Below are 19139 nucleotides of genomic sequence, written 5' to 3'. Positions count from 1 at the left end.
CTCATACACATTCACGTACACTGTCAGACACATTCACAGAAACTCTCACATTCACATGTACTGTCGCGCGCACACACACACACACTCACATTCACGTATGCTCACAGAAAATCTCACTCATACACATTCACATACACTGTCAAACACACACACTCTAACAGAAACTCTTCCAGTCACAAACACTCACAGAAACTCTCAAACACTCTCACACTCACACATACAGACACACACATCCACTAACACATTCTCACACATACACATCCACTCGCACACAGACACACATGTACTCACACACTCACACTCACATACACATTCACAGACACTCTTACACTCACACATGCAAACATACCCACTCACACACTCTCTTACACTCTCACACTCGCATAAACACATCTACTCACACACACTTTTTTACACTCACTCACACACAAACACACATCCACTCACACACATATGCACACACACATCCACTCTCTCACTCACACACACACACACATCCAATCACACACTGTCACACTCACACACATACACACACAGATATACAATCTTGACAGGTGGAATCTTTCCATACCCCACAAAAAACATCGAAAGGTTACATCAGGATGTAGGAATTTCACAACGTTTACCGCTGCAAGTCACAGTAAAAGGTGAAGACCTTGAAAATAGTTGAATATCTGACTCCTGATGTGCAGTTTCCTTCTGATCAAACAAGCTTAGTTCGTCTCAATCCTCGCACACACACCCAGACCACCTGGGAACCGTGTCCCACTTAACTGCAAACAGAAACTGTCAGCAAGGCTGTTGAACCAGACCTGGGCCCTAGAATCCAGGTTTCTTCACTTTTCTCCTCCGTTCACTCCCTTGCCTCCAGAGGCCCTCCAGTTTCCGACTGGGAAAAAGAATATGACCATCCACTATATCCTAACTTTTATAAATAAATTAATTTCATGGAAAACAGTCCCAGCCTATCCAGTCTCTCCTTATACATCATGCTCTCCACCCCGGCAACATCCTTGTGAATTTTTTCTTCCCCCTCTTTAGTTTAGTCACATCCTTCCTACAATATGTGTTCAGATCTGCACATAATGCTCATGGTCTCAGCAATGTCTAGTACAACAATAACACGACATGCCAGCTCTTGTACTCGATATCCTCTCCAATGGAGGCAATTTTCTGTAGTTCCTTCCTCGTCACTTTGCTGCCACATTCAGAATCATTTCTAATATCACTGTCTCATGTGATGTGAAACTTACTGTTTTATAATAGCAGTATAAATCAGTTAAAAAATTACTATAACTTACAAAATAAATATTGGCAACAAAAGGAATCATAAGATAGCACTTATGGGTTCATGAATCATTCAGAAATTTGATGGTAGAGGTGAAGAAGCTGTTTCTGAATTGTTGAGTGTGGGTCTTCAGGCTCCTGTATCTCCACCCTGATGGTAGCAATGAGAAAATGGCATATTCTGGACGATGAATGCACACCCTCACAGACTTAAAAGCTAAACGCAAGGAAAGATATTGGAATTGGTGGAGTATTGGCTGATAAGCAGAAAGCAAAGGGTGGGAATAAAGGGATCCTATTCTGGTTGGTTGCTGGTTACTAGTGGTGTTCCACAGGGGTCGGTGTTGGAATCGCTTCTTTTTACACTGTATATCAATGATTTAGATTATGGATTAAATGGTTTTGTGGCGAAGTTTGCGGATGACACCAAGGTAGGTGGAGGAGCAGGAATTGTTGAAGAAACAGAAAGGTTGTAGAGATACTTGGTCAGTTTAGGAGAGTGGGCAAAGAAATGGTGGATGAGATACAATGTTGAGAAATGTACAGTTGTACATTTTGGAAGAATAAATAATTGGGCAGATTATTTAGATGGGGAGAAAATTCAAAAATCAGAAGTGCAAAAGGACTTGGGGGTCCTCATGCAGGATACCCTAAAGGTTAACCACCAGGTTGGATCAGTAGTAAGAAAAGCGAATGCTATGTTGGCATTCATTTCAAGAGGAATAGTATATAAGAGTAAGGAAGTGTTGACGAGGCTCTATGGGGCACTGGTGAGGCCTCATTTGGAATACTGTGTGCAGTTTTGGGCCCCCTATTTTAGAAGGGATATGCTGATGTTGGAGAGAGTTCAGAGAAGCTTTATGAGGATGATTCCTGGAATGCAGGGTCTAACATACGAGGAGCGTTTGTCGGCTCTTGGACTGTATTCATCAGAGTGTAGAAGAATGAGAGGGAATCTCATAGAAACATTTTGAATGTTGAAAGGGTTGAACAGAGGAGATGTAGAAAGGCTGTTTCCTTTGGTGGGTGAGTCCAGGACAAGAGGCCACAGTCTTAGAATTAGAGGTTACCCATTTAAAACAGAGATGAGGAGAATTTTTTTTAGCCAGAGGGTTATGGATTTATGAAATTCATTGCCACATACAGCTCTGGAAGCCAGATCATTGAGGTTGTTTAAGGAGGAGATTGATAGGTATCTAATTAGTCAGGGTATCAAGGGATATGGTGAAAAATCTGGAAACTGTAACTGGATGGGAGTATAGTTTAGCTCATGGAGTGGTGGAGCAGACTCAATGGCCTACTTCTGCCCTTTCTCTTGTGATCTTGTGAATTCAATTCAATTTAAACTTGGTCTCTGTGGAAGCCACAGAAAGGGTGCAGAGGAGATGTACAAGGATGTTTTCTGGATTGGGGAGCATGCCTTATGAAAACAGGTTGAGTGAACTTGGCCTTTTCTCCTTGGAGCAACGGAGGATGAGAGGTGACCTGATAGAGGTGTACAAGATGATGAGAGGCATTGATCATGTGGATTGTCAGAGGTTTTTCCCCAGGGCTGAAATGGTTGCCACAAGAGGACACAGGTCTAAGGTGCTGAGGAGTAGGTACAGAGGAGACGTCAGGGGTAAGTTTTTTTACTCAGGGAGTGGTGTGTGTATGGAATGGGCTGCCGACAACAGTGATGGAGGTGGATACGATAGGGTCTTTTAAGAGACTTTTGGATATGTACATGGAGCTTAGAAAAATAGAGGGCTATGGGGAAGTCTAGTAATTTCTAAGGCAATGCAAGACTGCTCATGCAGTGAGTTGGGTTGAAGATACCAGTGGGAATGAGGCTGAATATAATGGGTTGGGGATACTAACGAGAACTAAGCTAATTACATTGGGTTAGAAATTCTAGTGAGAACCAGGCTGATTACATTGGGTTGGAGATAGTAATGAGAACACAGCTGATTACAGTGGGGTGGGGATACAAATGAGAACCAGGCTTATTACACTGGGTTAGAGATACTAACAAGAACCAAGCTGATTACACTGGGTTAGAGATTCTAGTGAGAACCAGATTGATTACATTTGGTTGGAGATACTAATAAGAACCAGGCTGATTCAGTCAGAAAGATGAAGAAAATAGGAGAGGAAGAGAGAACAGAGCAAAAAGATTTTTTTTTTTTTTGCTGCTGACTTAAATAAACCACTTACTGTGAAAATAGACGATAAGATCTTGGAGATTTCATCATGGCTGATCCAATTGCCCTCTCAGCCCCAATCTCCTTTTTTCTCTGTATCCCTTTATGCCCTGGCCATTCAAGAATCTATAAAAGTCTGCTTTAAATATACATAAAGATTTGGCCTCCATACCTGATTTTGGCAAAAGATTCACCAATTTCTGGCTAAAGATATTCCTCCTAATCTCTATTCTATAGGACAACCTTTATTCTGAGGCTGTCAGCTCTGGTCTTAGACTCTTACACCATAGGAAACATCCTCTTCACATCTACTCCATCAAGGCCTTGCACTGTTTGATAGCTTTCAATGAGGCCACCCCTCGTTCTTCTGAATTCTAGTGAATACAGACCCAAAGCCACCAAATGCTCTTCATACAACAAGCTATTTATTCCTGGGTTCAATTTTGTGAACCTCATTTGAACCCTCTCCAGTTTCAGCACATCCTTTCTAAGATAAGAGGCCCAAAACTTCTCACAATATTCAAAAGAGGCCTCATCAGTGTTTTATAAAGTCTCAACATTATATTTTTGCTTTTATATTCTAGACCTCTTGAAATGAATGCTAACATTGCATTTGCCTTCACCTTCCTCACCAGACTCAACCTGCAAATTAACCTTTAGGAATTCTGCACAAGGGTTCCCAAGTCCCTTTGCATTTCAGCTTTTTTTTTAAGCATTTTCTCTATTTAGAAAATAGTCAACTATTTCATTTCTTCCACCAAAGTGCATGACCATGCACTTCCTGATGCTGTGTTCTATCTGCCATTTCTTTGCCAATTCTCCTAATCTTTATAAGTCCTTCTGTAGCCTCTCTACTTCCCCAAAACAACTTGCCTCTCCACTTATCTTCATATCATATGTAAACTTTACAATTGAGCCATCAATTCCTTCATCCAATTCATTGACATTGTCACATGGGGACAGGAGGCTGGACCCAAGTGCAGGATGCAGGCACTGAAGTACTAGGAGCAGGACAGAAATAACTAAAGGATAGAACCAGATGGGGAGACCAGGGCATGCAAAAGAGATGGGGCATACTAGGTAATCCTGGGGTTCAGAGAGAGTCCATGGCTAGGCAGGAGAGTGCCCTGGGCAGCCACATAACTCCTGGGCAGCACCTCCCAGGCAGGAACACAAGAGGCCCAGGCAAGACAGGGAACACCTGGGCAGGTGCAGGCACAACCCATAGGGAGCAAGGAGTAGGAAGGGGGTGTGCCATATACTCCTGGGTAGGGCCACCCCCCAGGCAGGAACACAGAGGCCCAGGCAAGACACAGGACACGTGGGCAGGTAGTGGGCACAACCCATCAGAGGTGAGAGGTAGGAAGGGGACAGAGTCCCCCACCAGGCAATGGCAGTCCAGCCTGCTACCCAACAGAGGCAAGGGATCAGAAGGGGACTTGGTCCAGGGTAACTCCAAGGACTGACTCACAGAACTTGAGGGTAAAGCCATGGGCCCTCCCAGCTGGGACAACTAGAACAAACAGAGCCAATCAGACAGACCAACTCATGCAAGACAACCCCCAACTAGGTTCCATCCCAGAGTCCCTTATATCCACCTGCCAGCTGATAGGCAACAGGTGCACCTTCTTAAGCCAAGATTATCCTATTTGGCTTAAGGGTGATGGGAGGGACGGCTGCAATATCCGGAGTCTGGAGTCCGCGGACTGGATCAAGACCCGGAATGCGGCTCAGGACTGGACAATAACAGACATATAAAGTAAAAAGAATTGGTCCCAACACAAACCCCTGTGGAACACCAGTGGTCACTGGCAATCAGCCAGAAAAGAACATAACACAACATATGAACGTAAGAAACATCATCATCTGGCCCGTTGAACCTGCTCCACCATTCAATAAGATCATAGCTGATCTGACCATGAACTCATCTCCACCTACCTGCCTTCTCCCCTTAACACTTAATTTCCTTACTATGCAAAAATCTAACACTTTATTTATTTAAAAGGCTCCCTGTATTTCCAATCTTTGCCTCCTGCCAATTAGCCAATGCTCTATCCATGTTAAAATCTTCCATGAGCTTGTTAAACAGCCTCATCTATGGCACCTTGTCAAAAGCCTTCTGAAAATCCAAGTACACAAAATTAACTGATTCTCCTTTGTCTATCCTGCTTGTTATTTCTTCAAAGTATTCCCAACAGATTTCCTTGAGGAAACCATGCTGACTATGGCCTATTTTATCATATACCTACAAGTATTCCGATACCTCATCAATTCCGACATTTTCCCAGCCACTGAGGTCAGACTAACTGGCCTATAGTTTCCTTTCTTCTGCCTCTCTCCCTTTTTGAAGAGTGGAGTAACATTTTCAATCTTCCAGTCTTCTGGAACCATTTCAGAATCTAGCAATTCTTTAAAGATCATTATTAATGCCTCCATGATCTCTTCAGCTACCTCTTTCAGAATTCTGGGGTGTACACCATCTATTCCAGGTGACTTTCAGAATTCTGGGGTGTACACCATCTGTTCCAGGTGACTTTCAGAATTCTGGGGTGTACACCATCTGTTCCAGGTGACTTACCTATCTCAGGCCTTTCATCCTTGGATTTTGAGAGAAATATGGGTCAAAATTGTGGAGGAACTGAGCATATTTTTCAGAACATTTATAGAATATAGAACATAGAATAGTACAGCACAGTACAGGCCCTTCGGCCCACAATGTTGTGCCGATCCTTAAACCCTGCCTCCCATATAGCCCCCCATCTTAAATTCCTCCATATACCTCTCTAGTAGTCTCTTAAACTTCACTAGTGTATCTGCCTCCACCACTGACTCAGGCAGTGCATTCCACGCACCAACCACTCTCTGAGTGAAAAACCTTCCTCTAATATCCCCCATGAACTTCCCACCCCTTACCTTAAAGCCATGTCCTCTTGTACTGAGCAGTGGTGCCCTGGAGAAGAGGTGCTGGCTGTCCACTCTGTCTATTCCTCTTAATATCTTGTACACCTCTATCATGTCTCCTCTCATCCTCCTTCTCTCCAAAGAGTAAAGCCCTAGCTCCCTTAATCTCTGATCATAATTCATACTCTCTAAACCAGGCAGCATCTTGGTAAATCTCCTCTGTACCCTTTCCAATGCTTCCACATCCTTCCCATACTGAGGCGACCAGAACTGGACACAGTACTCCAAGTGTGGCCTAGCTAGAGTTTTATAGAGCTGCATCATTACATCGCATCTCTTAAACTCTATCCCTCGACTTATGAAAGCTATTACCCCATAAGCTTTTTTAACTACCCTGTCTACCTGTGAGGCAACTTTCAGGGATCTGCGGACATGTACCCCCAGATCCCTCTGCTCCTCCACACTACCAAGTATCCTGCCATTTACTTTATACTCTGCCTTGGAGTTTGTCCTTCCAAAGTGTACCACCTCACACTTCTCCAGGTTGAACTCCATCTGTCACTTCTCAGCCCACTTCTGCATCCTATCAATGTCTCTCTGCAATCTTTGACAATCTTCTATACTATCTACAACACCATCAACCTTTGTGTCATCTGCAAACTTGCCAACCCACCCTTCTACCCCCACATCCAGGTCGTTAATAAAAATCACAAAAAGTAGAGGTCCCAGCACAGATCCTTGTGGGACAGCAGTAGTCACAACCCTCCATTCTGAATGTACTCCCTCCACCACGACCCTTTGCCTTCAGCAGGCAAGCCAATTCTGAATCCACCTGGCCAAACTTCCCTGGATCCCATGCCTTCTGACTTTCTGAATAAGCCTACCATGTGGAACCTTGTCAAATGCCTCACTAAAATCCATGTAGATCACATCCACTGCACTACTCTCATCTATATGCCTGGTCACCTCCTCAAAGAACTCTATCAGGCCTGTTAGGCACGATCTGCCCTTCACAAAGCCATGCTGACTGTCCCTGATCAGACCATGATTCTCTAAATGCCTATAGATCCAATCTCTAAGAATCTTTTCCAACAGCTTTCCCACCACAGACGTAAGGCTCACTGGTCTGTAATTACCTGGACTATCCTTACTACCTTTTTTGAACAAGGGGACAACATTCGCCTTCCTCCAATCCTCCGGTACCATTCCCGTGGACAACGAGGACATAAAGATCCTAGCCAGAGGTTCAGCAATCTCTTCCCTTGACTCGTGGAGCAGCCTGGGGAATATTCCATCAGGCCCCGGGGACTTATCCGTCCTAATGTATTTTAACAACTCCAGCACCTCCTCTCCCTTAATATCAACATGCTCCAGTACATCAACCTCACTCGTATTGTCCTCACCATCATCAAGTTTCCTCTCAGTGGTGAATACTGAAGAGAAGTATTCATTGAGGACCTCACTCACTTCCACAGCCTCCAGGCACATCTTCCCACCTTTATCTCTAATCAGTCCTACCTTCACTCCTGTCATCCGATTGTTCTTCACATAATTGAAGAATGCATTGGGGTTTTCCACCCTACTTGCCAAGGCCTTCTCATGCCCCCTTCTTGCTCTTCTCAGCCCCTTCTTAAGCTCCTTTCTTGCTACCCTATATTCCTCAATAGCCCCATCTGATCCTTGCTTCCTAAACCTCATGTATGCTGCCTTCTTCCAGCTGACTAGATTTTCCACTTCACTTGTCACCCATGGTTCCTTCACCCTACCATTCTTTATCTTCCTCACCGGGACAAATTTATCCCTAACATCCTGCAAGAGATCCTTAAACATCGACCACATGTCCATAGTACATTTCCCTGAAAAAACATCATCTTAATTCACACCCGCAAGTTCTAGACTTATAGCCTCATAATTTGCCCTTTCCCAATTAAAAATTTTCCTGTCCTCTCTGATTCTATCCTTTTCCATGATAATGCTAAAGGTCAGGGAGCGGTGATCACTGTCCCCCAGATGCTCACCCACTGACAGATCTGTGACTTGACCCGGTTCGTTACCTAATACTAGATCCAGTATGGCATTCCCCCTAGTCGGTCTGTAAACATACTGTGACAGGAATCCATCCTGTACACACTTAACAAACTCTGCCCCATCTAAACCCTTGGAACTAATCAAGTGCCAATCAATATTAGGGAAGTTAAAGTCACCCATGATAACAGCCCTGTTATTTTTGCACCTTTCCAAAATCTGCCTCCCAATCTGCTCCTCGATATCTCTGCTGCTACCAGGGGGCCTATAGAATACCCCCTATGTGCCTGTCTGGACACATCCCCTGCTGACTGCTCCTGTGGCTCCTCCCACAGGTCCCTGTATAAAGGCGATCTGAGGCCTGACGCTCGGCCTCAGTCTCCAGGACATAGTATGATGGACACTCACTCCTGGTTCCTTCTTCCAGTCAATAAAAGCCGATATCTCGCCTTACGTCTCAGTGTGAGTTATTGATGGTGCATCAATTTTATTGACTGGAAGTTTTAAAACATGGAAACCATTTTGCATCCGGAAAGGTTGGATTTGGACCCTCAAGACCCTGACGCAGCTCTCGCTTTTGAACACTGGCTTGCATGCTTCCAATCGTACTTGGAGGAGGTTCGTGCAACTGAACCCGCCGTTATGCACAGAATCCTACTCTTGAGGGTCACCCCCAAAGTTTACTCCATTATCCGGGACCTGCCGACCTACGATGGGGCACTGGACGCCCTCAAAAGACAGTACCTGCGGCCGGTGAACACCGTCTACGCAAGACATCGTTTAGTTACCTGGCAACAGCGGCCTGGCGAATCGTGCGCTGAGCACTACAGATGCTCGTCCGAGCTTGTGACTGCAAGACGCTCACGGCAGAACAGCATGCGGAGCTGCTGGTGCGAGACGCCTTTGTGACGGGACTGAGGTCAGTGTACATGCGCCAGCGGCTGCTGGAAAATGCCGACCTTACCTTACGCTCGGCGATCGAGAAGGCCAACGCTCTGGAAGCTGCTCTGCACAATGCTGACGCTGTCCAGTCGCGCGATTCCCCGCCGGTTCCGTGGACACCTCAGACCCCGCCACCGCCGGCTCCCGGGAGCGAATTCGCCAACGCCGCCGCCAATCGCGATTCCACGAGCTCCCCGACCCAGACCACGGCTGTGGCCCGTCAGAAGCCCGTGTGTTATTTCTGCGGCCATAAAAAACACCCTCGACAACGCTGTCCAGCGCGAGAAGCGACCTGCTCCAGCTGCGGAAAGCGGGGCCATTTCGCCAAGGTCTGTAAGTCTCAACCTCGAGCGGAGTGCAGCGCTGCGGGTGAAACGTGGGGGCCGCCATCTTGCATGCCCGGATGTGGGCGGCCATCTTTGTTGGCGTCAGCACGCCCCGCCCCCGACCCTCCGATGCTTACCGGGTACCCCGGATGTGAGCGGCCATCTTTGTCGACGTCAGCATGCCCCGCCCCCGGCCCTCCGATGCTTACCGGGCACCAAGACGGCGATTCAACTCTGGCCACTGTAACTCTCGACCAAAGCGCCCCACACCAGCTTGCAAGGTCCATGATGGACATCCGGGTGGAGGGGCACAGGACTAGATGCCTGTTTGACACGGGCAGCACTGGGAGTTTTATTCACCCGGACACAGTGCAACGCTGCGGACTTGCAACGCGGCCGGTAAGTCGGAGGTTCCATTTGGCTTCTGGGTCGCAGTCCACAGACATCCGGGCGGGTTGTGTAGCGACTTTGGTGGTGCAAGGCACAGAATATTGGAACTTTGAGCTACTGGTCATGCCTAATCTGTGCGCACCTGTGCTATTGGGGCTGGACTTCCAGAGCCATCTCGAAAGTGTGACTATGGTATACGACGGGCCCCTCCCACCACTCACTGTCAGGAATCCTCAGTTTTGTGGGACTTCTTCACATACCCCGCTACTGACCACACACACACACGGGCACACACATCCCATCCAGAACCAGGCCGACAGCTGCGCTACCGACACCACTTGCAGCCTCTCCACTCTCAAGGTCCCTCCCCCTCGCCAACCTGACCCCTGACTGTAAGCCTGTGGCAACTAAAAGCAGGAGGTACAGCGCGGGGGACAGGGCCTTCATTCAGTCGGAGGTGCAGCGGCTGCTCGGGGAGGGGATCATTGAGCCAAGCTCAAGCCCTTGGAGGGCCCAGGTGGTTGTTGTTCGGACTGGGCAGAAAAATAGGATGGTGGTGGACTATAGTTAAACCATCAATAGGTTTACGCAGCTTGACGCGTACCCCCTACCCCACATCACGGATATGGTCAACCAGATAGCTCAGTACAAGGTGTACTCGACAATAGATCTGAAATCCACTTATCACCAGCTCCCCATCTGCCCAGAGGACCGCCCCTACACCGCCTTCGAGGTGGGCGGCAGGCTCTATCACTTCCTGCGCGTCCCTTTCAGTGTCACGAATGGTGTCTCTGTCTTCCAGAGGGAAATGGACCGGATGGTGGACCAGTACCAACTGCAGGCCACATTTCCCTAACTGGATAACATCACCATCTGTGGTCACGACAGGCCAGATCACAACGCCAACCTCCAACGATTTCTCCAAGTGGCGGCAGCTCTGAACCTTACTTATAACAGGGACAAGTGTGTGTTTGGAACCACCCGCCTTGCTATACTTGGGTATGTCGTGGAAAACGGGGTTATTGGCCCTGATCCCGAACGAATGCGCCCCCTGTTAGAACTCCCTCTTCCCACCACTCTCAAGGACCTCAGACGGTGCCTGGGTTTTTTTTCCTATTACGCCCAATGGGTCCCCCATTACGCAGACAAGGCACGCCCCCTGGTCAAGTCTACCTCGTTTCCCCTCTCTGCTGAGGCCCGCGCGGCCTTCAGCTGCATTAAAGAGGACATTGCCAAAGCTACGATGCATGCCGTGGACGAGACCGCTCCCTCCGATTTTGCTCTGGCTGCTACCCTCAATCAGGAAGGCAGACCAGTAGCATTCTTTTCTCGCACCCTCCAAGGCTCCGAAATTCGGCACTCCGCGGTGGAGAAAGAAGCCCAGGCCATAGTGGAGGCTGTTAGGCACTGGAAGCACTATCTTGCTGGCAAAAGGTTCACCTTTCTGACCGACCAGCGCTCGGTTGCGTTCCTGTTCAGCAACCAACAGCGGGGCAAAATCAAAAATGTTAAGATTTTGCGGTGGAGAATAGAACTCTCCACCTACACCTATGATATCCTGTACCGGCCTGGCAGACTCAATGAGCCCCCTGATGCCCTATCCCGGGGAACATGTGCTAGCACACAGCTCGACCAGCTGTACACCCTTCATGCACAACTTTGCCATCCGGGGGTCACCCGATTTTATCATTTTGTGAAAGCTCGGAACCTGCCATACTCCCTGGAGGACATCAGGACGATGACCAGGGACTGCCAAATTTGCGCTGAGTGCAAACCGCACTTCTACCGTCCTGACACGGCACAACTTGTCAAGGCCACCCGCCCTTTTGAACGACTGAGTGTTGACTTTAAGGGCCCCCTTCCCTCCACTGACCGCAACGTCTATTTTCTCAGTGTTATCGACAAGTACTCACGGTTCCCCTTTGCCATCCTCTGCCCCGACACCACTGCCACGTCCATCATAAAAGCCCTGCGCCAGCTCTTCACTCTGTTCGGGTATCCCTGCTATATCCACAGCGATAGAGGGTCCTCCTTTATGAGTGAGGAGCTGCGCCAGTACTTGCTAGCTAGGGGCATTGCTACCAGTCGGACCACGAGTTATAATCCCCGGGGTAATGGCCAGGTGGAGCGGGAGAATGCCACAGTGTGGAAGGCCACACTTTTAGCCCTTAAGTCAAAAGGGTTGCCGGTCTCTCGATGGCAGGAGGTCCTCCCTGAGGCACTGCACTCTATCCGCTCTCTGTTATGTACGTCCACCAATGCCACCCCTCACGAACACCTATTCTCTTTTCCCAGGAAGTCTGTCACTGGGACCACCCTACCAGCTTGGCTGACGTCCCCGGGGCCAGTGCTGCTCCGGAAACATGTGAGGAGCAATAAATACTCCCCGCTGGTAGAGAGGGTTCACCTTCTACATGCGAACCCCCAGTATGCTTACGTGGTCTTACCTGATGGGCGGGAGGACACGGTCTCCATCCGCGACCTGGCACCCGCAGGTGCAGCAGACCACTACCCTGAAGGCTCTCCGGTAACTATGAACCCTGCACCAGAGGTGACACCATACTCACCAGGCCCTACACAGACTCCTCACGACACTTGTATACCGGGCGTTTCATACGCATTTATACCAGGCGCCTCGCACATGCGTGAGGGATCACCGGCGCCTAGTGGGCAGGAACAAGCGCAACCTCCGTCCCCTGTGCAATCACCAATGTCGCCGGCATCCATGCGATCACAGCCGGTGCTACGTAGATCGCAGCGACAGATTCGACCACCTGATAGACTTGACTTGTAAGAAACTTCGCCACATGGGGACTCTTTCAAACAAAGGGGGAGGGTGAATGTGGTGAACTATGTGCCTGTCTGGACACGCCCCCTGCTGACTGCTCCTGTGGCTCCTCCCACAGGCCCCTGTATAAAGGCGATCTGAGGCCTGACGCTCGGCCTCAGTCTCCAGGACATAGTATGATGGACACTCACTCCTGGTTCCTTCTTCCAGTCAATAAAAGCCGATATCTCGCCTTACGTTTCAGTGTGAGTTATTGATGGTGCATCACCCCCAGTAGTATATAGTAACAAATTTTACTTCATGCTTAAAAATGGGGGAGAAAGGATAAGTACAGTGACAACACATCAGTCAGCTTAACAAATGATGGGAAAGTTTTAGAAATATCAGAGTAACCTAGAGGAAAATAGATCACTTAGAGCATTCCAGCCTTGAGTTGCTAAAGGGCAAAACAAGTTTACCCAACACAATAGATTATTTCTTTGATGAGGCAGTGGGCAGAGTTGATGAAGTAAAAGAATTGCAAAAGGTTTTTGACAAATTATCACCCAGTTACCTACCAGTTTGAAGCTCATGTCATATAAAGGGCAATTTTGGCATGGAAAGAGGATAGTTAAATAAATGCAATACACACAAAATACTGGAAAAACTTAGTTGCTCTAGCATTCTATAAGTGTTACTCTGAATTCCAGCATCTGCAGATTTTCTTTTGTTTGCAGTTAAATAAAAGCACTGTGAAAAGTTTTTTCTTGGACTGGAGGAAGGTGAAAAGAGCCCAGAGATCAGTGCTTGGCTCCTTGCTTCTTTGCTCTACTTTAATGACTTGGGAGTTCGTGAGCCACAATTTCTAATTTTGAAGATGACAGGGAATGTGAAAGTGCTAATAAATTGTAGTAGATATAAATAGGCTGGTGGAGATGGCAGATCCCTGTTTCATATGGTATAATGCTAAACTATATGAGATGATGGTTTGGCAGGAAGAATAAGGAGAGGCAACACAGTATAGATGGTGTAGGAGCAGGGGAATGTTGCATTATGAGTGGTGTAGGAGCAGGTGAATGTCATAGTATGGGTGGTGTAGGAGGGGAATGTCACAGCATGGGTGGTGTAGGAGGGGAATGTTGCATTATGGGTGGTGTAGGAGGGGATTGTCACAGTATGGGTGGTGTAGGAGGGGAATGTTGCATTATGGGTGGTGTAGGAGGGGAATGTCACAGCATGGGTGGTGTAGGAGCAGGGGATTGTCACAGTATGGGTGGTGTAGGAGGGGAATGCTGCATTATGGGTGCTGAAGGAGAGGAATGTCACAGCATGGGTGGTGTAGGAGGAGAATGTCGCATTATGGGTGGTGTAGGAGGGGAATGTCACAGCATGGGTGGTGTAGGAGCAGGGGATTGTCATATTATGGGTGGTGTAGGAGGGGAATGTCACAGTATGGGTGGTGTAGGAGGGGAATGCTGCATTATGGGTGCTGGAGGAGAGGAATGTCACAGCATGGATAATGGAGGAGGGGAATGTCATATTATGGGTGGTGGAGGAGGGGAATGTCACAGTATGGGTAATGGAGATGCAGGGGAATGTCAGAGTATAGGTGGTGTATGGGTGCATTATTCAGTGACAGATCAGCACATGTTGAGAAAATTGTCATTGTGTCATAGAGAAGTACCGCACAGAAAAAAGGCACTTTGACCCATCCAGTCTATGCTGAAACCATTTAAACTGCCTAACCTGTTCAACCTTTCACTATGAACCGGGGCTTCAAGATTCAGCAGCATTTTTGTAAATTTTCTCTGTACTCTTACAATCTTATTTACATCTTTCCTGTAGGTAGGTGACCAAAACTTCACACAATACTCCAAATTAGGCCTCACCAATGTCTAATACAACTTCAACATAACATCCGCTTCTGTACTGAATACATTGATTTATGAAGGCGAATGTGCCAAAAGCTTTCTTTACACCCTATTAACCTGTAACCCACTTTCAATGAACATATTTGACAAACTCTGTTCTATTTAATCCTTTCACAGTATTGGAGTCCCAGTCAATCTGTGGAATTTTAAAATCATATACTCTGACAACCTTATATTTCTTCCAACAGTCAGCGATCTCTACAAACTTGCTCCTCTAAATCCCTAGGTTTGTAGGATGGTCTGTAATATAGCCACATAATGTGGTCATACTTCCTCATAACTCAGTTCCATCAATAATATTTCACCTGACGAGTTTTCCAGTCTATCCTGATGGAGCACTGTTGTGAAATTTTCCTTAACTATTAACCCCTCCTCCTTTAATCTCTCCCACTCTGTCACGTCTGAATCAACAGAACCCCTGAATATTGTGCTGCCAGAATTGCTCTTCCTGCAATTAGGGTTAATCAGGCAAACACAAGTGTAAAAGATGGAAGCTGTGCCGAAATTTTGTAGAATACTGGTCCAGTCACAGATGAGGTTTTGTGTTTGTTTCTGGTCACCATTTTGCAGGAAGAATGTAAGGATGTTTGAGAAGGCCCAGGAAAGATTTATAAAAATTGTTCTTGGACTGTAGATACAATGGTGGATTAGAGAGGCTAGGACTGTTTAGAACAAGAGCCTGAGTTATAAGGAAAGACTGAAAGGGGTAGGACTTTATGCCTTGTAAGACAGAAGATTGAGAGATGATTTGTTAAAGGTATACAAAATTATGAGGGGTATAGACAGGATAAATGCAAGCATGCTATTACCACTGAGGTTGGGGGTGTTACATTTTAGAGGTCATGGGTTAAGTGTAAAAGATCATAGGGTCATAGAAAAGTGCAGGGAAGAAACAGGCTCTTCAGTCCATCTAGTCCATGTCAGAAACTTTTAAGCTGCCTACTCCCATTGATCTGAACCCATACCATAGCCCTCCATACCCCTAGCATCCATAGAAATATAGAAACATAGAAAAATTACAGCATAATACAGGCCCTTCGGCCCACAATACTGTGCCTAACATGTACTTACCTGGGAAATTACCTAAGGTTACCCATAGCTCTCTATTTTTCTAAGCTTCATGTATCAATCCAAGAGTTTCTTAAAAGACCCGATCGTATCTTCCTCTACCACCATCACTGGCAGCCCATTCCATGACTCACCACTCCCTGTGTGAAAAATTTACCCCTGAGATCTTTGTATATACTTCCAAGCACCTTAAAACTGCGCCCTTTCATGATAGTCATTTCAGCCCTGGGAAAAAGCCTCTGACTATCCACACGATCAATGCCTCTCATCATCTTATTTACTTCTATCAGGTCACCTCTCATCCTCCATTACTGCAAGGAGAGAAGGCCAATTTCACTCAATTTATACTCATAATGCATGCTCCCCAATCCAGGCAACATCTTTGTAAATCTCCTTTGCACCCTTTCTATAGTTTCCACATTGTTCCTGTAGTGAGGTGACCAGAACTGAGCACAGTACTCCAAGTGGGGTCTGACCAGGGTCCCATATACCTGTAACATTACCTCTCAGCTCTTAAACTCAACCCCACGGTTGATGAAGGACAATGCACCGTATGTCTTCTTAACCACAGAGTCAACCTGCGCAGCATTTTTGAGTGTCCTATGGACTCAGCCTCTAATGTCCCTCTGATCCTCCATACTGTCAAGAGTCTTTCCATTAATACTATATTTTGCTATCATACTTAACCTATCCAACCAAAATGAACAACATCACACTTATCTGGGTTGAACTCCATCTACTACTTCTCAGCCCATTTTTGCATCCTATCAATGTCTCGCTGTAACCTCTGACAGCCCTCCACACTATCCATGACACCCACAACCTCTGGATTTACTAACCCATCCCTTCAATTCCTCATCCAAGTTACTTATAAAAGTCACAAAGAGATTACCGTAAAAATCCTCAAAATTTAATGAGGTTATAAGGCACGACCTGCCTTTGACAAATCTAGGTGGACTGTTCCTAATCATATTATGCATCTCCAAATGTTCATAAATCCTGCCTCTCAAGATCTTTTCCATCAACTGACCAATCACTGAAGTAATACTCATTGGTCTATAATTTCCTGGGCTATCTCTACTCCCTTTCTTGAACAAGGGAACAACATCTGCAACCCTCCAATCCTCCAGAACCTCTCCCCTTCTCATTGATGATGTAAAGATCATTGCTAGAGCCTCAGCAATCTCCTCCCTTGCCTCCCACAGTAGCCTGGGGTACATCTTGTACAGTCCCAGATAATTATCCAAGTTGATGCTCTCTAAAAGCTCCAGAACATACTCTTTCTTAATGTCTATATGCTCAAGCTTTTCAATCTGCTGTAAGTCATTCCTACAATCGCCAAGATCCTTTTCTGTAGTGAATACCGAAGCAAAGTATTCATTAAGTACCTCTGCTACCTCCTCTGGTTCCATACACATTTTTCCACTGTCACGCTTGATTATTCTCTCATGTTTTATCCTCTTGATCTTAACTAGTCTCTTCCCTACATCCTTTTTTAAAAAGTGGTGTGACATTTGCTGTCTTCCAATCTGCCGGGACCGGCCCAGAGTATAGAGAGTTTAAATAAATGACTACCAAAGCATCTACTATAACCTCCGCCCTCATCCCATTGTAGTCTCCCTTGTTTAAACAACAACACACACAAAATGCTGGTAGAACACAGCAGGCCAGGCAGCATCTATAGGGAGAAGCGCTGTCGACGTTTCGGGCCAAGACGTCGACAGTTCTTCTCCCTATAGATGCTGCCTGGCCTGCTGTGTTCTACCAGCATTTTGTGTGTGTTGTTGTTTGAATTCCCAGCATCTGCAGATTTCCTCATGTTTGCTCAAGCATAATATACTAGTTTTAGATCTAACTATTTCATCCTCCATCTGAATGCGAAATTCAATCATACTATGATCACTCTTTCCCCAGAGGATCCCTGACTACAAAATCGTTAATCTTACCTGTCTCATTGCACAGGACTGGATCTAAGATAGTATTTTCCCTTGTAGGTTCACTAACATGCTGCTCAAGAAAGCCATCACGGATGCATTCTATGCAGTCTTCCTCAGGACTTCCTTGACCAACCTGATTCACCCAATCTATGTGGAAGTTAAAATCTCCCATGACAACTGCTGTTCAGTTCTTGCAAGCCTCAGTTATTTCTTGGTTAATCTTCTCTGCCACTGCAATATTTTTATTAGGTGGCCTATAAAAACACCCACTAAGTGATTTTTTTTCCCTTTACTATTCTTAATCTCTACCCAGATGGACTCAACATTCTGCTCTGTAGATCTTATATCATCTCTCACAATTGACCTGATCTCATCCCTAATCAAGAGCGTCACTCCACCTCCTCTGCCTTCCTGCCTATCTGTCCCTATTACCTTATACTCTTGGATATTTAATTCCCAGTCATCACCATCTTGAACCCAGGTTTTCGTAATGGCCATTAAATCATATGCCTTGGTACTGATCTGTGCCACAAATTCACTAACCTTGCTTCCAATACTACAGGCACTTAGATAAAGTGCCTTATACTTTTAGAATCTGGTGACCTATATGATTTTTGCTTTTTACTTTTATGCACTCTACTCTTACTTTTTTCTTCACTAACTCTAGCTTTGGTCTCTGCATCACTTCCCTCTTCTTTTCTGTGTGGGTTCCCCTCCCCCTGCCATATTAGTTTAAAGCTTCCCCAACAGCACTAGCAAACAATTTCCCTAGGACATTGATCCGGGCCCTGCCCAGATGTAGACTGTCTGGACAGTACTGATCCCACCTCCCCCAGGAGCGGTTCCAATGCCCCAAGTATCTGAAACCCTCCTTCCTGCACCACTGCTCAAGCCACATATTCATTCTAGCTATCTTGCTATTCCAACTCTGGCTAGCACGTGGCACCAGTAATAGCCTGAAATGATTTTACTTTTGAGGTCCTACTCTTTAATTTATCTCCTAGCTCCCGAACTTCAGCTTGTAAGACCTCATCCTGCTTTCTTCCTATATTGTTAGTACCTACATGCACCACGACAGCTGGCTGCTCACCCTCCCCTTTCAGAATGACCTGAATTCTGTACATACCCAAAGCCATCAAATGTTCCTCATATGATAACCCTTTCATTCCTGGAATATCCTTGTGAACCTCCTCTAAACAGTCTCCAATACCAGCACATCTTTCCTTAGATGAGGAGCTCAAAACTCTTCAGAGTACGCGAGGTGAGAGCCCACCAGTGCATCACATCCCTGCTCTTGTATTCTAAACTTTTTGAAATCAATGCTAACTTTTTCTGACTTGTGCTTCTCAATAACCTTTCCACAGAGCTGCTCGAAGTGTTCT

General features: G+C 46.3%; 1 protein-coding gene across 3 annotated transcripts in view; it reads right to left on the bottom strand.

Moving 5' to 3' along the window:
* Positions 1–19139, bottom strand: part of LOC132384108 (RAS guanyl-releasing protein 2) — a 132798-nt gene that overhangs the window by 64665 nt on the left and 48994 nt on the right. Inside the window, exon 1 of one of the 3 annotated variants that reach the window (XM_059955455.1) lies at positions 656–731. The exons of the other annotated variants lie outside the window; for them this stretch is intronic. The gene's annotated coding sequence lies outside the window, so the exon portion shown is untranslated. Of the gene's footprint in view, positions 1–655; positions 732–19139 lie in introns of those variants that run through there. 3 annotated transcript variants of the gene reach the window in all.

Source organism: Hypanus sabinus, chromosome 31 (genome assembly GCF_030144855.1).
Source record: "Hypanus sabinus isolate sHypSab1 chromosome 31, sHypSab1.hap1, whole genome shotgun sequence".
NCBI classification, from domain to species: Eukaryota; Metazoa; Chordata; class Chondrichthyes; order Myliobatiformes; family Dasyatidae; genus Hypanus; species Hypanus sabinus.
This window is presented reverse-complemented; position numbering and strand designations above follow the sequence as displayed.